Consider the following 12165-nt stretch of genomic DNA (forward strand, 5'->3'; position numbering starts at 1 on the left):
TACGGTTGCAGGTTCGAGTCCTGCCTCGGGCATGGACGTGTGTGATGTCCTTAGGTTAGTTAGGTTTAAGTAGTTCTAAGTTCTAGGGACTGATGACCTTAGAAGTTAAGTCCCATAGTGCTCAGAGCCATTTGAACCAACCACATCCCGGATAATGGCACTGGAACCCTCAACATCACGCATATGCTTCATAGAGACTCGTGCCATATGTACAGGAGTATTTTCTTGTTATACAAAAAACCGCAGAACGATACTATAGCAAGAGATATGAGACACGAGGACGCGGGATGTCCGTGATGTACCACTTTATCGTCTGAGCTCCCTCAGTCACTACTAACCATGGTCTGGAGCCATACCAGATAGTTTTCCACACCATCCCGACAGGAGTACCACCGCTGTGCCTCCCGGAAGCATTCAAAGAGGCCCTCTCCCCACACCACCGCCACACTCGCCGATGGTGGTCATCCGGGGTAGTGCAGACCCCCGATTCATCGCTGAACACAATGTGACGCCATTCATCAGCAGTCCATGCTTCCTGGTCACGGCACCATTCATAACGCAACCTTGTGTCGTGTTAACGGCAGCCTAAGCATGGGACGATAATTCACTAGTCCGGCTGTTGCTTGTCTCCGACCAGTATGCGGTATGACACAGACTGATTCAGTGAGATCTTTATTTGGTCACTCATGGTAGGCACGGATGCGAAGAGTTTACAATGTGCTTGGTGCACAATGCAGCAGTTCTCCCTTGTAGTGATCAGACAAAGCCGACTGAAATCTAGACGTTGAGTATATCTTTATGGCGAGTATGCTTGCTGTCCAACATCAGGCCACTGTCACATCTCAATGCACCGTAAATCTGGATATTTCACAATTCGGCCATCCGAATGGAGACTCGCAATGAGACCCCTTACAGGTTCTTTCAGGTGCCGATAACGCTGTCTCTCACCAGTACACAGCACCTCCGTGACCTTCACAGTGATCGCTCAAAATCTAACGTTGTTCACGGCCCTTCTACACTCTATCAGGCTGCTAACAATACTAGATGTGAACAACGCTAATACATTTTGGTGGCCGTTGTACCTGTCTCAGAGAATTGCAACTCTAATCATGTACATCGCCGCTGATGGTGTGTACGTGTACGAAGTTACATTGATTTCCGACCATGTCTTCAGGGTGCTGCAGCTGTTTTTGTCACGTAATGTCTGCATAAAATTAATAGCGAAAAATGACACTCAAAGGATACGATAACTGAAGAAACAAATTCTAGTAAATATGTGTCCACAAGACATCAAACTATTTAGTACCCAACTGCGTAAAGTCGAAAGTGATTAAACAGAAAGGAGAGTAGCAGCTTACATTAAAATGAGGAGAAGTCGGTAGTAGATGAGACGAGAGCTATGTGCAGGCCCAATCAAACTGAGCTTCATGACTTGGCACGGCGTTAATAAAATAATATCCGGATTCAAGCCAGGTCAGTGCACATAGTTTTAACAAATGTTAGAAGTTCCAAAATCTGCTAATACTTGGCAAACAAATTACGCTTTCAGCTAAGAGCGTTAAAAGAAATCGCATGCTATTTAAGTTTGTTTTCCCTTTCCCCATGTGTTCTATACAACGAGATTGTTTTCAGAATTGTAACTGAAGAAATAATGCAGGAAGTAATATATCTACGTAACTAACTATATTTGACGGTAGTATCTGTTCCCGAAAGAACAGTTACCGTCGACGACCATGCAGCTTTGCTAGAAATGAAATGATAATTAAATAGACACCCTAGCTGCAAGCAGGCGTTGATGCACTTCATTGGGGACATGTTGAAAATGTGTGCCCCGACCGGGACTCGAACCCGGGATCTCCTGCTTACATGGCAGACGCTCTATCCATCTGAGCCACCGCGGGCACAGAGGATAGTGCGTCTGCAAGGACTTATCCCTTGCACGCTCCCCGTGAGATCCACATTCCCAACATGTCCACAACACTACATTCGTAGTGCGCCTAATAGATGTTTGCCCATCATACTCATTACTCGTGGCAGATAAGTCCCTGCAGTCGCACTATCCTCTGTGCCCGCGGTGGCTCAGATGGATAGAGCGTCTGCCATGTAAGCAGGAGATCCCGGGTTCGAGTCTCGGTCGGGGCACACATTTTCAACATGTCCCCAATGGAGTGCATCAACGCCTGCTTGCAGCTAGGGTGTCTATTTAATTATCATTTCATTTCTAGCAAAGCTGCATGGTCGTCGACGGTAACTGTTCTTTCGGGAACAGATACTACCGTCAAATATAGTTAAAAATATGGGTTCCCGGCCTTCGACCTTCTTGTGCGAACGCACACGCTATGCCCCAACTCGTACGGGACTTGGTAGATTAATCTGCCACGAGTAATGAGTATGATGGGCAAACATCTACTAGGCGCACTACGAATGTAGTGTTGTGGACATGTTGGGAATGTGGATCTCACGGGGAACGTGGAAGGGATAAGTCCCTGCAGATGCACTATCCTCTGTGCCCGCGGTGGCTCAGATGGATAGAGCGTCTGTCATGTAAGCAGGAGATCCCGGGTTCGAGTCTCGGTCGGGGCACACATTTTCAACATGTCCCCAATGGAGTGCATCAACGCCTGCTTGCAGCTAGGGTGTCTATTTAATTATCATTTCATTTCTAGCAAAGCTGCATGGTCGTCGACGGTAACTGTTCTTTCGGGAACAGATACTACCGTCAAATATAGTTAAAAATATGGGTTCCCGGCCTTCGACCTTCTTGTGCGAACGCACACGCTATGCCCCAACTCGTACGGGACTTGGTAGATTAATCTGCCACGAGTAATGAGTATGATGGGCAAACATCTACTAGGCGCACTACGAATGTAGTGTTGTGGACATGTTGGGAATGTGGATCTCACGGGGAACGTGGAAGGGATAAGTCCCTGCAGATGCACTATCCTCTGTGCCCGCGGTGGCTCAGATGGATAGAGCGTCTGCCATGTAAGCAGGAGATCCCGGGTTCGAGTCCCGGTCGGAGCACACATTTTCAACATGTCCCAAACAGTGCATCAACGCCTGCTTGCAGCTAGGGTGTCAACTTAATTATCATTTCTACGTAACTACTCAATTTTCGAGTGGATCATTACTTGGTCCAAGATTTTTTACTGAAATTGAATTGTGTCAAATGTGTAGTTTTGATGTTTCAAAGCGGTGAATGCCGTGTCGAGCTACTGCTGTTCAAAAGAATAAAAGACAGAAGGTGGAATCAGCGTCGACAACATCTAAATCCTGTCGATTAGCACCAAGGGGACCGCCGAATTTATCGTTCCGCCGTCTCTTCACTCTGTGAGTCACAGCGAAGAGGTTTGACATTTCACCTGGATCAATGACGCAAAAACTTAACCAGAAACTTCATTCCATCGCCTATCCTCTTCTTGCTGCCTTGTACTGGTGGCGAAAAGTAATTCCATCACCGAGGTTCGAACCGGCTATTTGCAGCTCGATTGCAAATGCACCAAGGCATGTTAGCGACCGAGGCTGAGAACGTGGGTAGCATGTCTTAGTACACTCAGTAATTATTGGTCTTCTAAAGAGGCAAGTACAAACACAGCAAAAAGGAATCTTTGACTCCGTGCTAAATGCTAAATGTGTGCTAACAACTCCAGGGCAGACGAAGAAAGGGCCTCCTGTGTGACGATCCGTTCCAAACTGGCGAAAAACAACTTAGTGTTCTGCAGCCAACATAACGAACCAGTAGCAAAACCGTAGCTTAACTTGGAGGCGACCGACGTCAGGTGTGTTTGAGACACTAGTAAACAGTGTATTCACAATCTGAATTATGCTGCGGGGTTTGCGGTAACATTATGATTAATGACAAACTACAATAATAATGACAGAAAGGCACTCAAAGCCTCCAGCATAGCTGCATCGCGACGCCGGTTGGAATACATTTCTATGCTGACATTTAAGAGATTTACTCATGTGGGTCCCTGAAAGTTTATATGTAAAATACAATATACCCGGCTGCAAAAGCAATAGCGTCTAAGTAACGTGGTTTCCGTTATGGACAATTGAGTGTAAGGTATAACAACAGTCATGTTTAAAGATTAACAGTTCACACATTGTCCCAAGTTTCACAGATTCTTGCCTCCCCCTATCGTCTCACCACAAATTTGTTTGTTCATTCCGTAGCACAGGCGAGGATAGGATGAACGACGCATGTTGTGTGCCACGAGGAAGGTGTAACTTTTTTATCTCGTGGGAAGGGGAAGCGCGGCTCGGAGACATACCTCCACCTTGCTGTACAGGTGAGGAGGGGCGTTATTTACGATGTTGGTAGGTCCGCTCGTGCGCCGACGCCGCAGCATCGCGATTGATCCAGGACGGTCTCTTTACAATAAGACTCAGTTCAATGAGATATGCAGTGAAGCTTAAACGGATACCAATAGCTCGTATCGACAAAGTGGGCGTACATGGTCGCTTTCAGAAGGAGCCGATTTTTACAAATAAATGAATAGAAACATCGTGTTTCGCGGTTCATTTTGTGAGCGAAATCGAACGAGGTGGCGCCGTAGTTGTGGCACTGGTTTCGCAAATCTCAAATCGACAAGTTTGTCGGGATGATTGCCTTGAAAAGGCACAGCTGTTTTCTCGCTCCTGCTGCCCTGTTACCAATACGTCACCGCAAATGTTTGCCCTTGTAATAAGGTCTATGAAACTACATTTCTAATTTTTCGATGTTACACCTAAGTACTATCGTGTATTTGTTTACATCTGTCAATACTAACATTACTGTGAAGGCAACACAATAAAACATTATCTTGCAATGTGAGCCAGTTTTGTACACTTACAACTTCTTTGTTTCTAAGAAACCTGTATCGATGTAATGGTAAACAAAGGCAAATAAACTAGTCTGTCAACATTTTTCAATTTTGTTAGCTGTTAAATGCACAAAATTCAAACGAGACAAATTTTAGAGTAAAACATTCCTTTCCTATAAATACCAATTCTCTAGTTCAGAACTTGGAAGAAGGTGCACTGACTTTATCACCTCCCTAGCCGGTAAGCGGAAGCATACACTGGCCACATCTGCCATCTTAACGTGAGGGTACAGTGAACAGAAAAATTGCAATAAATTCTAAGCTCCATGAAATTCACCTAGCAGTTTGACCCATGTGCACCACATGTGGTCTGGTAAACAGAGACGAACATGGGTGCGGGCGTAAAAATTCGAAGGAGATACGGGATTTCACGATATACAAAGTTGCGATTACAAATAGAGTCACAGTACACATAACATCTGCTGATATATTGACTTCTGATGACAGACCATATCCTGTGACCAAAAGAAATGCGACAAATTCGTCAAATGTTCTACCTTTTAGCAAAAGTCGAAATAATTCAGCCTCGTTTCCTACAAGATTTAACAGCACAACTTCATTTGCTTAGAATAAAAAAAGTATAAAGAGAACTTCAGAAATTTTTTAGAGCGGAAATTATTGTTTTAACTACAAAGTTACGAAGGTAACTAAACTGCAACAATGGTGACAGAAAAGAAGTTGTACTTTTAATTTCAATTACATTTACTTAATGCTTTAACGTTGTAGGCCTCCAACTACATTTTACAAATATTTCTCTCAAAAAAGAAGAAGATTCAATTTAACGCAAGTCACAGCACCTTTGCTGCCAACGAAGAAGAAATAGGGGAAGGTATGAGAAGCCTTCGTGAAGTCTATTATATAAAAAGACTTAAACAACCGACTATAATTTAGTTATGTTACTTTCCACCACAGAAAACACTATTTACGTCCGTGAATGGAGGAAACAGAGATTTTTAATTAATTTTTTAAGAAGAAGAATTTAATTAATTAAGGAAATAAGAATACAGGCGAAAGAAGCTATCCAATGATGGCACAATTTGACGACCGCAAGAACGAGCTGTAGGGGTGGATGGAAGTCCAAATAATAATAGCAAGAATAATAATAAAAAAATGGTTATCGGAAGGTCCCGGGTTCGATTCCAGGGTCCTCCTCACATTCTTTTTATGTTGGGAAGTCCGGTACGGGGTCCAATCAGTCCTTGTGAGACCAAACGCATAGTTGTTTGAATAAAGAAACAGCGGAATCACCAGGATTCAAAACGGCTGGAGGGATTGGCGAGATCCTGATCACAGGTCCCACGTTCATAAATCGCTCCTCGTACCGCTTGTAGACAGCAGTGGGCCTGTGGGACCAGACCTAAGGCCTAATCCGTGACTGTGTTTATTTGGTTCAGAATTTCCGATGTCACTACCTTCAAGATCGCTTTCGGTTTCTGAATATTAAAATCAAATAATGAAACACCTAGACAGTCTAGCAGCTGTAACGATGAGGTGGTTGCCCAAAGAATGCTCGCTGCACCCTGCTCTGCCGGCGGTTATCTGGCCCTTTTCGTAGTTCCCTAGGCATGGCCAGCGGTCACATAACGAAGTTACTGCCGCTTGTGGCGGAGATGCTAAACTTATGAGGTCCACAGTCTCTGACATCGGTACACCTTCGTCCATCGCCACCGCTGCTGGACCCGGTGTAAGACGTCCAGTGATCTCTATACCACCCGGATGTCTAACTCCCGCTCTCTGGGTGTGTCGGCCAAAGATGTTCCTTGCCTAATTACAACATGGCTTTCACGATATGTCACGAGAATGCAAAATAGAATACGTTTCAGTTCTGCTCCCACATCAGCCTATTATATCACTTGTTGACATACAGTTCAAAGCCAGAAATAAGTAAATAATTCTTTGTAACGTACAGACCGATTTAAATTGTTTTGCCTGATTACAACATGACGGACTATGAACAGGCAAGCCGAAATTCTGTGATCTGAGATCATAGTTGTGCATCCAGGTATTATAGAGATCACTGACGACGTGACTCCGTTCTACTGGACTCTACCATATTCGTCGTCGCTCCCTATAGTACTTCGTCATGAATTTGACTGTCAGCAGTGACCGACTGCAGGTGACAGACTCGGAAACATTTCCTCTGCATATCTGCGCTTACACGGACTGTGTCGCGTGTATAACTCTGAACTTGCTCAAATGTCACTGATAGCATCATGTGATAGACGTTAACTCCTACTTCCTTCTACTTCTTTTATTTCCTTGGGGACTTGAATTTTTCCCAGATACAAGGATCCGGTTGTATAAGTGATATTAATGTTCAATGGTCAGTAAATACTGTAACTGTAAAAGTGTTTACTTATTGTTATAGCTTTTGTTCTTTGGGGCCCGCAGTGCAAACTATGTCTTTTAATTACATGGTTATTTATGAATAATATCCAGCTACACTGCTATGTAAGTTGTTTATATTTTATCTCATTCACAATGAGTTCATTTCGGTAAATTGCCATCGTCAGGTGCTCTTAAACGTATCATCGTTGCTGTCATCTCCTGTCTGTTTTGGAATTATTACTTTCTCCCGGGGCAAGAGGAGAATCTACGCAATATTACGTGGGCGCCCACACTATTTTATCTAAGCGCTTTATCTATAGTGTTTCGAAGTACCGCAGATGAATGAGAGATGATGCAGCGCGAGTCTGCGATGCGCCTAATGTGAGCTATTTCCTGAGGTCATCGTTCCTGGAAGAAGGAAGCCTATTTACATTCCGCCGCCTCTGTCGCTGCTTATCAGCATGTTTTATTGCTGCACCTCCTGCAGCAAACGGCGCCTGGTGGATGCCGTGAGGGAGTAACAGACCTCTACGTCGCATCGTCAACGCCGACATAGCCACATAAAACACGGAAGCCGTTACCACTTGCGATTTACTGCACGACTGCTCAAAATAAAAGTAATCTTCAGAAGGTGCCTTTTATAGGCAACTGGCCACATTAGTGGGAAATTACAATTTCAGTCTCACGCAATGTACACCAACAGCGAGCGTATTTCTCATCCGATGAATGCTGACTACAAGAAACTATATTTTGCCTGCTCATTAGACGAAGACGTTACACAAATTTCACGTCTGGTGGAGGATAATCAGCATACCTAATTTACCTGTTAACAGTTCCGAAGCAGCGTCACTGATTTTATCAGTCCATCAGACGTAAAATATCACCTGCAACGCCCCATTTCAGAGAATTACGGCCATTTACACACATGCTATGTTATTCTTCAGCTTTTCATTCCGCTATTAAAAACGCAAGCACTTGCATACGTGAAATGTTGTATCTTAATGGTATCTGTTGCCGCAAACACTTATTTTCATTTTGTGTATATTATCTCGCTAATACTCAGACATTTGTGTTGTCGGATCGTCTCTACATTAACGTTGTTCTTTTTTTTATTGTTCTACACACATTACAGTCGCCACCTGGTGTTCTATTGCGGGCCGTAATAGTCTACGGCAGCATCACACTTCAGGCAGAACTGAATGACGATACGTACCACTGTACGTGCGTCAGACGTCAAGATCACAGGCTCGTTTCTATCAGAATCGATGCTTATAAGTGGTTTCGAAGTGGGGACGATTGTAGGGAACCACAAGTTCAGAAAGTTCAACGTAGAGAATTCATAGTTGCTATTACAAATGTTCTTGTCAGCTATTGCCGAGGTCACTCTAAAGGGAATCATTGAACCCATTAACCGCTCAACAAGATATGTAATGCACAGAACGATTACTAGAGGAATAAAACACTCAGAATTATCATGGACCTTATGAGTTGGTAATTTGCACATATTACTGATTAGGCGGAGAACTTCTGTGCCATCCAATGCATTGTCTGTACACGACACCGCAATGTCCGAATATTGTTTAATATTAACCTAATTAAGCCCACCGTAAGCCAAGACATTGATTAGTACATAGATTGGTGTATGTGTACTATTTTTACTTCCTTTCGCTGGATAACCTAAGAGAATGGAATAGTTAGCAGTAACTAGGATGTGTTATTATGATCTGTAATCAGCCAATGTTCGTTCTTAAGCGGATTATTACCTATAAACACGGATGCTTCATACTATACCATGTTTCCCCCACCAGGAAAACAGTTTTGATTATGACCTATCATGTATCTGCTTTCTAATACTCAAGTCCACAACGGAGGATCGTTGGGTCGTGATTTGAAGAAAACAAAAGTGGTTTGCTACACTGTGATGCTCTAAGAATCATGAAACATCTTTGACATGAAATACAATATCAAATGGTTGCCAGATCAATTCTCCCGAAAACACACCAATACTTCAGGGGCAATGGAATAAATTCCTCTTATTGCTCAATAAAACCGAATGGAAACTCTTCTCTCAAGATTAAAGGCTTAAGCAGTATTAAATTGAGGCCCTATACCCTGTTAGTCTTCGAGACCAATAGCTAGTGTATAACGTTCCGCAGGGTGTCCCAAACCAAAATTACGCAGGTGGTAGGGGAGACAAAACGAAATGTTTTGAAATAAGGAACTAATGATGGGAAAGGAACATTTAGTTTGTACTAAGGTAAACAAGTGACACCGTAGAGAAACAACAGAAGTTCATAACAGTTACCAGAAGTGGTGTGCATTACAACGGTGCATAAAATTTTGCCACACTCCTAAAAATATCCTTGCTGTGCGTTGTACAGTGAGCAAAGCGTATGGGACCATACTAACATGTTGCTCTTCTGTTTCTACTAGGTTCTCTTACTCTGAGGGTTACGTATAACCTCACAGGAGAAAACACACTGTGATCACATCGTAGCCGATTGTGGATGGTTTTTCACAAAACCGTCATCAGTGTCGACACCGTATGCTCAGTCTTCACCTTACTCTACTGTTCATAGCGAATCCTGCTCCCGCTACATCATTTTGAGATGATGTTGATTTACCTTACATTTATCTCATCAAATATCTTTATCTTCTTTACATTTCACTCCAATTACCGCTATTACGTCTAGATTCAACCTCTTACACTCGTCCATCGCGCATTTCACGTTGAAGACCTCGGACAGCGTAAAGTTTTAAATTACGTCAACGCGAATAACATCTCGTGCGAGTGCAAAATATAGGAGACTAAGAGCGGCATAGCGCATTTGTCAGATCAACTAGTGGCTTACAGATCCTTAGGTTAGAATGCATAGTAAATTGACGACTTGTATTCTCTGAGAATTATTACAAAATTTAATAGTACTCCACATTAAACTGCGCTACAGTGTAAAACGATTATAGGTCTCAATAAAAAAGGATGACTTTAAAGAGATAGCTCCGCACGTAAAATAGTTTTTTTAATCAGTCGTATATGTATTGTGCCAAGGAAGCAATTTATAGTACACATCTTCAGAGACTATGAGGTAAGAAAACTAGACGTATATTGCAACAATGAAATAATTTCTCAGAAGAAAAAACAAACTGCAAACTCTTGCGTCCGATGGATTGAATGTGTGACGTTGCTGGGCAATTTCACCGCGCAGCTGGTACTGATAGTAAATAGTGAACAGGTCGATACTAGGGTATAAAGCCTCTGTGAATTTCATTCCGTGTACTCAGCTGGACAGTAACAATTCCTCGCACATAGGGGCGTGATCAATATACGCAGATGTTAGTGTTTGAGTGAGGGCGTGTAGTTGGACTCAAAGAAGCCGGTTGGAGTATTCGACGAATCGCTCGACATGTCAATAGGAGCAATGCCACTATTGGTCGAATGGCTGAATCATGGCCGAAGAGAGCATCAAGAAGGAAGCAATCGACCTAGAGTGACGACAGAATGAGGGAACCGAGCAATCATAAGAGAGACACTCAGAGCTACGGATTCATCATTATCGTCAATACGACGTGCAACTGGTGCTTCAGCCAGCCTGTATGGCCCAGCGGTTCTAGGCGCTTCAGTCTGGAAACGCGCGACCGCTACGATCGCAGGTTCGAATCCTGCCTCGGGCATGGATGTGTGTGATGTCTTTGGTGAGTTAGGTTTAAGTAGTCCTAAGTTCTAGGGGACTGATGACCTCAGATGTTAAGACCCATAGTGCTCAGAGCCATTTGAACCATTTTTGAACTGGTGCTTCAGTGACCACAAGGATAATTAATAAGCGGCTCACAGAAAAGGGGCTGAGCGCATGGCGCCCCTTGCGTCGACTACCTTTGTTCTCTGTAAACCAACAAGCCCGTTTACAGAGCTGTTGGGCACATTCAGCCTGGAATATGATTGACTGGAGAATTATTATCTTCATCGATGAGTCCAGATTCGAAATGAGCCCCGATGACCAGCGATGACTTGTCTGGAGACACCCCGGACAGCCCTGGGATACCAACCTGGGCTTACATTTCAGCAATATAATGCCTGCCCGCACACGGCGAGAGCTTCTACTGCTTGTCCTCGTGCTTTCCAAACTCTTTGTTGGCCATCAACGTCGCCGCATCTCTCCCAATTTGAGAACTTTCGGAGCATTATGGGTAGGGCCATCAAACCCGGTTGGGCTTTTGACGATCTAACGCGCCACCTCGACAGAATTTGGCACGATGTCCTTCAGAGGACATCCAGCAACACTATTAATCAGCCACAAGCCAAGTAACTGCTTGCAAAAGGGCCAGAGATGGACCAATGCGTTGTTGACTTCCTGAATTTGTGAAGCTCTTTTTTTTGAATAAATATCCAATTTTTCTGAAATTGTAATCATTTATTTGTTTGTACATATGTGCATCATATATACCAATTTCCGTACCTTCGTGGTACAATGTTTCTTTTCTTTGAGTATATTTATTTTGTATGGTTCTTTAGCCCAAAAGATACAATTTAGTATCTGTAGTCATCTTTATAATTTTGACCTTAAAGGTTTGGGATACCTTGAGTAGGTGCTCGCCGCTTGCACTCGTAGCAGACTCTTTCGTCCTCTGCAAATGCTGTCTCCGTGTGGTAACGCCGAGCTGTTACTTTGGTAATGGCTCCTTCCTGGCTTAGCAGGTCGGCACTGTGCGATGAAATTTTACGATCAACTGAAACGGCGAAAAGCGTAGCTTACTAGTCGTAATTTGAGGGAGATGAGAAAAATTGCTGGCGATACCGAGATCGGTCAACGGACTCTGCAGAGGAGCACGAAACAGCGAGGCTTGTATAGGCGGGCGGCAGTCGAGGCCAGCGGCTGCGAGCTGCCGCCGCCGGAAGCGCTGTGAGGCAGGAAGGCGGCTGGCGAGTGGGGAGGGAGGCGCAGATACGCGCCCCAGGAAGGAGGCGCCCTGCCCC

The 12165-nt window shown here is 43.9% G+C and overlaps 1 protein-coding gene and 3 non-coding genes across 4 annotated transcripts in view; 2 read left to right on the top strand and 2 right to left on the bottom strand.

Annotated features, from left to right (window-relative positions):
- Positions 1 to 12165, bottom strand: part of LOC124798235 (collagen alpha-5(IV) chain-like) — a 597808-nt gene that overhangs the window by 562933 nt on the left and 22710 nt on the right. The gene's annotated exons all lie outside the window — the stretch shown is intronic.
- Positions 1828 to 1902, bottom strand: Trnat-ugu. Its single transcript has one exon. It is a non-coding gene; the product is annotated as a tRNA-Thr (tRNA).
- Positions 2068 to 2142, top strand: Trnat-ugu. The gene has a single exon. It is a non-coding gene; the product is annotated as a tRNA-Thr (tRNA).
- Positions 2950 to 3024, top strand: Trnat-ugu. The gene has a single exon. It is a non-coding gene; the product is annotated as a tRNA-Thr (tRNA).

This window comes from Schistocerca piceifrons, chromosome 5 (assembly GCF_021461385.2).
Source record: "Schistocerca piceifrons isolate TAMUIC-IGC-003096 chromosome 5, iqSchPice1.1, whole genome shotgun sequence".
Taxonomy (NCBI): Eukaryota; Metazoa; Arthropoda; class Insecta; order Orthoptera; family Acrididae; genus Schistocerca; species Schistocerca piceifrons.